Genomic DNA, 10,000 nt, shown 5'->3' with positions numbered 1-10,000 from the left:
CTCTTAAGAGGAGCTCGGCTACCCCATGCTAGCACCCGCCTAGCTCTAGACACACAAGCGTCTTACAATATATATAAAACCAGAGGCTGGCTCAAAAAGAAAATAATGCACTCCCGTCTCACACCATATCGGCAACTAATGCCCCCAATGTATCACTGTACCACATGACTTAGAGCCACTCCGTTGCCGGAGCACTTGTGCTTCGTCGAATGCATAAAAGTTTAAGGACTCCAAGTACACAAATGGCGATCAGTATAGCGGCTAACATGATCATTACTATTGGTATAGTATAGCGCGGTCATCGACAAAAAAAAAGGTTCATCTTCACACTAAGCTTCTTCGAGGTGGCGGGACAGTAATGGACTCCACTTGTAGGCGGGATTCGAACCGTGAAGGTGTCGGTGAAACACCTTTATCGACGAGTTGTAGACACGCCGACTAAGTACCATGAAGAAGTCTGTAAGAATCCTGCAGGAACTGTCAAACAGCTGGGATCCACCTGTAGAATGAGCGAATTGTTGTAGACGCAGGTCGAGTACGTAACCCAACTCGAAACAACTCAGCACGCGCCATTATTCAGCGTCTGCGACCCTCGTGAGTGTATCCAACACCCTCCCGTCGCGAAACTGTAGATTCGACGTTTTCTACTGAAGTAAACGTGGTCACCACCCCGTTATTCTATGCAAGTGCTACTCGCACCCGCCTCATCGAAGACTGTAGACTCCTGGTTTATCCCAGAAATTATATCGAAGACATCTCTTCCTTGCCAAGGCAGTCCACAAAAATGCCCTTCGTGTGTAGACTTGACTCAATCTCTAGTACTGTAGAACGAAGTCTCTCCCTTGGCATCCTCACGTAGAGTTGGGAATTCTCCAAAGTCATTGTGTGTCCGTATTTAAAAGGTCTACATGGTCATAAAATAACTAAAGTCTTGTTTTACCCCACAAATTCGTCACTAATTAATATATTCAATCTACTAATCAAATATTAGAAAAAGAAAAAATTCCTCGCTAAACCAAAAAATCTACTGAATTCTCACAAATAATCCCATATCTGACAAACACACTATCAAAAGAGAACTCATAAAGTCTAACAGTAAAAACCCCTTTATGGTTTATATAACTAGCCTCCATAAAATAATAATGACGAACACCCCTTCTATCCAACCCACATACCCTGACAAATTATATCTTCTATCTAATAGATAAATGCTATTTAGAGCTTAACCCTCATTGCAACATCTCTCGTAAGAAAAGAAAAAGAAGAGAAAAAATAAATAAATAAATAAAAATAAGATAATACAACAATAGTAAGTGAACTTCCCCTCCCCATTACACAGCGCACATAAGAGAAAAGAAAAAGAAAACCATCAGTTGTTTAATCATCTCGGACGACGTTAAGAAAGAAAAAAACATATATAATTCAACATCTTTTCCCAAAAAGGAATGTGTACTGTTACAGAATCTGCTAGCGCAGCAACCCTATCGACAAGAAAAAAAATCCCCTTATATGACACGTTCTCGTGAAATGTCATAATCGGCATCTCCGAAAACCGTGCAAATCCCCGAGTCATCAATTCCAAAGGGAAGGTTCGCAACCGGACTCCTTACAGCAACTTCAGCAAAAAAGAAACCCACCTATGAACACGTCAGGTGCTTCGCATTGCAGCATAATCAGACCCCCCCGCGACGCTAGAAACTCATGATTCTCAAAAAAAAAAATTTTTAGTACTGATCTTCGTAAGCACACCCCCCAGAACCATCTCGTTTCTCAGCTAAAGCCAAACATTTGCGAAAAATATTATTAACCCCGAAATCTTACGCCAAAACGCCGCAGACTTACATACAATAAGAGAGAAAAACATTCGAAGGAAACAAAGGAGAAGGAGAAAAAAAAAAAAAAAAAAAATTGCAAAGCCATTCTGTCATCAAATTACAAAAACAGATAACAAGAAAAAAAAGGAAAAATGAATGCAATTGCGCTATCATATATTAATTGCCACAACCAATTCTTTTCAATTTCGACGTATGTGTTAGCTTCGACTGACCTGTTCGTTCATTTAAAACTACAAACCTATTTCCAATTTTCTCTTCAATGACTTTAAAAGGACCTTCAAACTTTGGGCCTAGTTTGTAATAATTTAACTCATTTCTCACGTTAAGTTTTAAAAATACCTTATCACCGACATTGATCTGGGATCAGATGATTTACTAATACTCTTTGAACCATATCTCTGGTTGTGGACTCGAGATTACGGCTAAGACATGCGTGTCTCTCTCTCGCTGTGGATATCAGCGCTTCAACTGTATCCTCCCCTTGGTGAGGCGTAAGTTAAACAAAATCAAATGTGCCTCGCGCTGGATTAACCAAAAATTCAAAGCTTCAAAAGGGGACATTTTAATTGAATCGCTAACCATGGTGATTAATGATATGTCTAACAACGTTAATATATCTGTCCCAATTTCTATCATTACCACCTACCGTTTTTCTGAGCGCTTCGAGCACTTTCCTGTTCGCTCGTTCACACAACCCATTAGCCTCGGGTCTGTATGGAATAATTGTTACTTTCTGTATTCCCATGAATTCAGCTAAACACTCCAAGGTTTTGTTCACAAATTCCCTCCCTCCATTGTCGGTTAATAGAACTTCGGGTGGATGAACAGTATCTGCAAAACGATACCATTGAAAAATGCTATTGCTACTTCTTCGGCTGTTTATGCTTAAGTGGGAAAAAGTTTCTACTATCCTTGTAAGTTCATCTATTATCACTAGCAAGTACTTGTTCGCGTATCTAGACTCACAAAAATTCCCTAAGACGTCCATATGTATTCTCTGAAAAGGTTTTACTCGGTATAGGATACGATCCTAATTTGCATGACGTTGTCCTAGCAGGCTTACATGCGTTGCACACCGCCACAATTCCTTACAAAATTTTCCACATCTTTACCATATTTTTCCAAATGTATTTAGCCCGAACCTCATCATAAGTTTTTTCTATTCCCAAGTGAGGACTACCGAACCTGCAATGAACTATCTAAAACCACTGGAATTAGGACTTTCGGAATTACGATCTGTGTCGTATCTCCTTTACTTTCACTGGTTCTCAACTTATATTTAATTTTCCTAACTAACAGATTTCCTTCTAACTCCAAACCCGAAAAAGGCAAGCTATAACGTTTCTTGACTAATTCCCCTCGCAGAAATGCTTTCGCATCTGCTAAGACCTCGTCTTCATCTTGCTTTTAGCTCTATGAGGGGTATATCCCATTGTATGGCTTCGTTAGTGACCTGCGCGACTTGGAAACCTTCCACGTCATGACAACTCCTGCTCAAAGCGTCCGCGACAACATTAAATTTGCCCTCTATATATTTGAGCTTTGCATCAAAATCTCTGATAGTTAGAAACCATCGAGCTCTTTTGGGAGACAAATCGGGTTATTAAAAAAGATCAAGTAACGGTTTGTGGTCTGTAAGGACTTCTACTTTATTCCCCATCAGTAACATTTTAAAATGAACTAAGCTCGACACTATTGCAAAGGCTTCCTTATCTATGGTGGCCATGGACTTCTCGTTACTGCCTTTTGTCCTGAACTTCCTGCTATAAAAAGCTATAGGATGAAATTTCCCATCAAACTTTTGCATAAGGCATGCACCTATGCCTTCCTGGCTTGCATCAGTCACTAATGTAAAAGGTTCCTTAAAATCTGGAACTTCAAAACCGGGGGATTCATTAGCGCATCTTTAAGCTTTGAAAACTCTCCGCCTGGGATTCCTTTCCATTGAAATTTGAACGTCTTCCCGCAACACATCAGTTAGGGGAGCTGCTATGTTAGAAAACCCTTTTACGAACCTCCTGAAGAAACCGGCGATACCCCAGGAAGACTTAATCTCTTTCTTTGATCTGGGGATGCGAAAATTCGCTATTGCTTTGACTTTATCGTCATTTACTCTAACCCCTTCCTTAGATATGACGTGACCTAGATATGTGATCTGCTTTTTCAAGAACGAACACTTGGCTAGCTTGATTTTCAACCCCCGCTAATCTAAGCCTCCTAAGTACTTCTGTAAGCACTTCCAGGTGTTGCGCGATCGTGTCGTTGCGATCAGGATGTCATCCATATACACAAAAACATTTTTGCCCAATAACCCGTGCAAAACTGTGTTCACCAACCTGGTAAAAGTCATCGGACTGCCGATAAAACCGAAAGGCATTCGTGTAAATTCATAGTGTCCCTTGGGCACTGAAAAGGCGGTATATTCCTTGCTACTCTCGCTGAGAGGGACCTGTAAGAAACCTTGCGCCAAATCAATTGAGCTATAAATATTATGTCCCCCAATTTCGACAAAAAGATCTGGTATGCACGCAACTGGGTAGCGGTCAGGGATCGTTTTCTCATTTAAACGTCTAAAATCGACGCATACACGGACCAAACCGTCTTTATTAGGTACCGCTAACAAGGAAAGTTGTAAGGAGACACACTGGGTCTAATGATTCCCTTCTTCTTCCCATCTATTAACTTCTTTCTCTACCCTGTTCTCTGATTTTGAAAGGTATGCGATATGCAGGAATATAAATAGGTTTTGTGTTGCTCTCCAAATTTACCTTATGCTCTAAGACATTAGTCAACCCCAATTTATCACCTTGCAAGGCTACCGTATCCCCAAATTCCGCCAAGAGCCCGCTTATCGCTTCAACGTGTTCGCTATAATCCGCATTAGCCAAATGTTCACTAAATGTTTGTTTCCTTGATTGTATTTCTGCCTCCGAAAACTCAGGTTTCCCCTCTACGATAGCCACAGAACCACTATCGCAGTTCAATCATGGAAGTCTACTATATATGTATTTTTCTGGTATCTCTAACTGTATCATTACAGTTTAATAGCTCCACCCACGTAACCCCATTCTTGGATACACTGTCACCGATGCCGTGCTAACAACTCCCCTGAGCTTTTCACTGTTTTCAATAACACACACATCTGTGGGTTTTTCTCATTTCCTTTCCTTCAATTTAACTTTACCATAACCTTTGAACCTGGTAGTAACATAATGTCTTCAAATAAAACACCTCTATATTTGTGGTTAGTATCTCCCCTTGCCACCGCCCATACAAATTACCACCCTCAGTATTATCCCCAGCATTGTTAGTATCAGAAACAACATCCATATTAGTATCATCACCAGTATTGTTAGTATCATTGTTACCACTATGAACTCTGATAGAACTCCCGTAATCATCTCCCAGATCACCAACGTGTGTTTTAACATTACCTTTTACCCATAACACTCGTATCACCGCAATTAATACCACCGAGAACCTCTCCTCTTTCAATAACCTCCATGTCCTCCATTCTATTCACGTCTTCATATGGTATGAGGTAATTCATTTTCCCGATTGTTATCCCATTAGCACCCGCATGGATCGAAATCTTGTGTCTTTCTACAAGCAGGATGACCAACAAGATTTTATTACCTAAGGCAATTCCTTTTATTACCAAAAAAGGTTCTGTTAAACACTCTATCACCGAGAGCAAACCTTATTTGTACACAAACCCAGAGGTGTTTAATCTATGGGCTTGCACATCACATAACCGTCTCCGTAGAGGGCTGCAAAGGGTAATTGGAGAACATGGATTGATACAAATAGTAGTATTAGATTTATTGATGCCCCAGTGTCTATGAAAACGGGATATTCCACATCCCTACTGTTCCATAGACTATGGGCTTGGGCTCTGGGGCGTCCCCCACGAGACCGCAATGGCATGTACCAATCACCTGTACCCTTTTTGTTGATCGGGCTTCAAAAAATTTCGCCGCATCCCCTTTGCCTCTGGTTTGACCCGCCTGGGAAGTTCTCACATTATAATTACCAGAAACCTTGCGGTGCAGGCCTCGCATCTCTCCGTATCTGAGATGGACAAGACTGCCAATAATGCATCAGTACTTTTACACATTCCGCAATATTTAACCCTACACAAATTTCTTTGGATGTCCTGGTTTTATTGCAGTTGAAACAACGCAACTGCTGTTGCTTTTGATCGAACGATCTTTTGTTATACTCAACTTTTGCACACAGACGATGAGAAGAGAGTTCCGTGTCTCTCTGTACACTATCTCTCGGGCCTGTCCCGTTAAAAATTGTGCTATCTACGGTGGGACATTTAGACCTGCTGTTTATCTATTTGGGTATAAAGTAATTCTTCGTCTGAGGTAGGCTCCAACTTTTCATCAAAGCTATCCACTATTGCATCGGGTACCTCGTGTAAGAGCAGGGAAAAATAGATCAGTTTTATGAACATTATTTAGAGGGAGATTATCCCCTGTACCCATTTAGATGTTTTCAATTTTCCTACCCAATCTGCCACTGCGTCAAACTGCTTTGAACTATGTTCTACAAGGCTATTAGTGCCTTTCCGTTTTAGTTTATAAAGACCTCGAAGGTCTCTCACCATATCTCCGTGTTCCTTTGAGCCATATGCTGTTTTCAAAAAAAAAAAAAAAAAAAAAAAAAATGCTTGCAAGTCTGTCCAGGTACGACATTTCGTAAATTCGGAAACTCCTTGACCTATGACTGAGGTCTCCCTTATTGAAATCTAGCAAAGCTTTCGCCTCTCTGAATGCCTCTACATCGTCTACTATATTCTTTCCCCCTAAATAGTTATTAACTCCCTCTATGAAAATATTCGCAGGTTGTGACAAAGCGCCATCCACGATCCCTTATTGAACGGGCTGACCCCCGCAGAAAGAAAGTTCGTCACGTGATGTAGTAGCGTCGTCGGTTTGGTATCTGCCATTTTATCTTGTTTCCAAGGCTGTTCCCCGATCTCAATAACATCAATGTACTTATATACACTAAACCCAATCAAGGAGAAAAAAAAATTTTTTCCCAACAACAGATAACAAAAGGTAAGCGTGCCCGTCCCCAATCACAAAAATCAACCCCACGAAAATGACAATAAAAAAAAATAATAATAATAAGAAAGGGATAGGAAAAGTAAGAACGTAAGGTGTTTCCGAGCTAACTCGCCTCTCTCTCTCTCTCTCTCTCTCTCTCTCTCTCTCTCTCTCTGGCACGACTTGCCGCAAAAATCCCACTCAGGCAAGTTCGCCACACACAAACACAAGGAAACATGAACAAGAACAAAAAGTTAAAGAAAATCCATTACAAAACAAAAAGAGGGAGAGAAAAAAAAATACAAAATAAAATAAAGAAAAAAAAAAAACTCGAAAATACACTTACGTCTTCATATGACCGTAAACCGAATTCACATACACCGCAAACATGCGCGAACTGCGAAACACTTTAATATGTCGAAAACAAACTTTTCTCCCCCCCCCCCCCTTTTCTCTCTTTTTAAACACCTTTATTCCGTAATCTCAAGAAATCAACTGGCTTGGCTTGGGAGAGGAAGACTGTCTGAGGAACAGCTTCTCTCTGTCGAATCAGCAGTAATGACCCTGAGTTGCCTGTGACATGATTAATAATCCCTTCTCCTATCAAATAAAAACCGAAAACCCCCTATTTCTAACTGGTCACAGTCTCTTCGGAGGCGTGGGTTCGGATCCCACCGCTGCACCACTATTACGCCCCCTTTATTCCCTAAACTACACAAACTGGGAACTCTTACCTGTTGCCAACGGTGCCCTGTCTGTAAGATGTCACGAGGCTTATTAAGACTGCGTAAATATAAAAAATAATATTTCATTATTCCAAAGCAATTGGTTATAACAAAGAACAAAATGATTAACAAGTCATAATGGCACAAATACCCAAATCTGCCCCATAAAGAAAACCAATAAGATAACATTCTACTTTCCAGACTAAGGTTACACTCTCAACCCCAACAAGTCCACATTGTCTAGCATTAGTCAGTAGAGAATCCCATTCCTAATCAACCATGGAATCGGACCCAGCTGTAATATAGATAATAGTTATATAGACACCCCACGTCACTCTTTTCAAAGTATTTACGTAAAGAGAATATTTCCACACTTCTCTCTCTTTCCCAAAAGGTAACAGATTTTCTAAGTTTTTAAAGAACGTGTCTTACCTTTTCGATGGGCGTTTTCTCCCGACACTTAGGGCAACCGCTTTGTTCTCTCCTTTGCACAAAGAATGCGTCTTCCACAAGTACCTGAACAGTAGGCCTGTAATACGCGTACAAACGAATGCACATGCCTCGCAAACGGGGAACGACCTCTGAGACAAGTTGCTTGTTCAGCAAATACCATGCTCTCCCCTGGGTGAACTTTGCAGTGTACCACCCCTTGTCTCTAGGCAAGCAGAGCTATGTGACTTTATTATTATATAAAACACCTTACACATATTATTAGCCATTCCCCCTCTTTTCACCTCTTAAGATATATATATATATATATATATAATATATATATATATATATATATATATTATATATGATATATATATATATATATATATATATATAATATATATATATATATATATATATATATATACATACATACATACATACATATATATATATATATATATATATATATATATATATATATATATATATATATATATATATATATATATATATATATATATATATATATATATATATATATATATATATATATATATATATATATATATATGACTGGTATCTTAAAAAGTGTTCTGTAACAACAGAATTCCATCTAATAAAAGGAGCCCATAAAAAACACCAAAATGTAGAGAGAAAAAGTACTATATTTCAGAGACAGCTGTCTCCTCTCTTCATTGGTATATGAATGAGAAAAGTTTACAGAAAAGGTGGTATTTATACCAAGAGATTCGTCCACAAGTAAGACCAATTTAGGTCACCCCCGCTGATAATCTTACTTTAATCTTCTTAAGCGTTGGTGAATGAACACTGCGTCGACGATGTCTGATGTCCAATTCCCTTTTGAGATGTTCATTACCTGCTTCTCTTTTATTAAGGCCGATTCCATCATTTGACTCTTGTACCGGCAGTTGCTGCTATAAATTACACGTGACATATTCCAGTTTATTCTATGGTTATGTCATTTATATGATTGAAAATAGCCGAGTTCTGTTGTCCATACCGTAACTGACCGTTTGTGTTGTATTAATCTCTGGGGAAGTGATTTACCTGTAAATCCGATGTAAGATTGGTCACAGTCCTGGCATGGGATCTCATATACCCAGAGTATTTTTGGGTGATGTCTTTGTTGGACGTTAATCAGGATTTGGCTAAGGTATTTGGGTAGGTAAATGCAAAAGGGTTTGGATTTCCCAAGGGTGTGAGTTTACTCTCTTAATCGTCTCCAGGTGGGGGAATTTTTATTTTATTGTTGGGTGTGTCTCTGGTCTTGTCTTTAGGGGGTCGGTAGAAAATTACGTTTGCTTTTTGAATTGCTTTCTCAATTATATGGTCAGGATACTTTAAAGATGAAAGTTGCTTGCGAATTAGTTCAAATTCTTTTTCAGGAAATCTGGGGAACAAATTCGTAAGGCTCTTAGGAATAGGTTGCTGGCTAGACCTATCTTGATAGTATTGTCATGATAGCTAAAGTAGTGAATATATGAAAGTGAGAACGTTGGTTTTCTGTATATGGTAAATTGTATTCTGTCGTGTCTCTGATTATTAAAACATCAAGAAAAGGAATTTTGTTGTCTGTTTCCCATTCAACTTTAAATTTGATGCTGGGCACTAATGCGTTTTAATTTTGAGAGGAATTCATTAAAATTACCCCAACTTATTATCCCAAAATGTTAGTATGTCATCCACGTATCTCATCCACAGCATGTTTTTGGGTTTTATTGCATTTATTACTGTAGTTTCAAAGTATTCCATGTACAGATTGGTAAAACTAAAATAGGACTTAAAGGACTACCCATACTACACCCGAATTTTTGCTTGTAGAATGATTCCCGAATGAAAATACGTTATTAGATGCACATAATTCACTAACTTTATTATTTTGTCAAGTCTTTGTCCATTATTACAATTTTGCCGGCAAAATTGTAAT

Source organism: Macrobrachium nipponense, chromosome 3 (assembly GCF_015104395.2).
Source record: "Macrobrachium nipponense isolate FS-2020 chromosome 3, ASM1510439v2, whole genome shotgun sequence".
NCBI lineage: Eukaryota > Metazoa > Arthropoda > Malacostraca > Decapoda > Palaemonidae > Macrobrachium > Macrobrachium nipponense.
The sequence above is the reverse complement of the archived record's forward strand: the minus strand, read 5'-3'. Positions refer to the sequence as shown.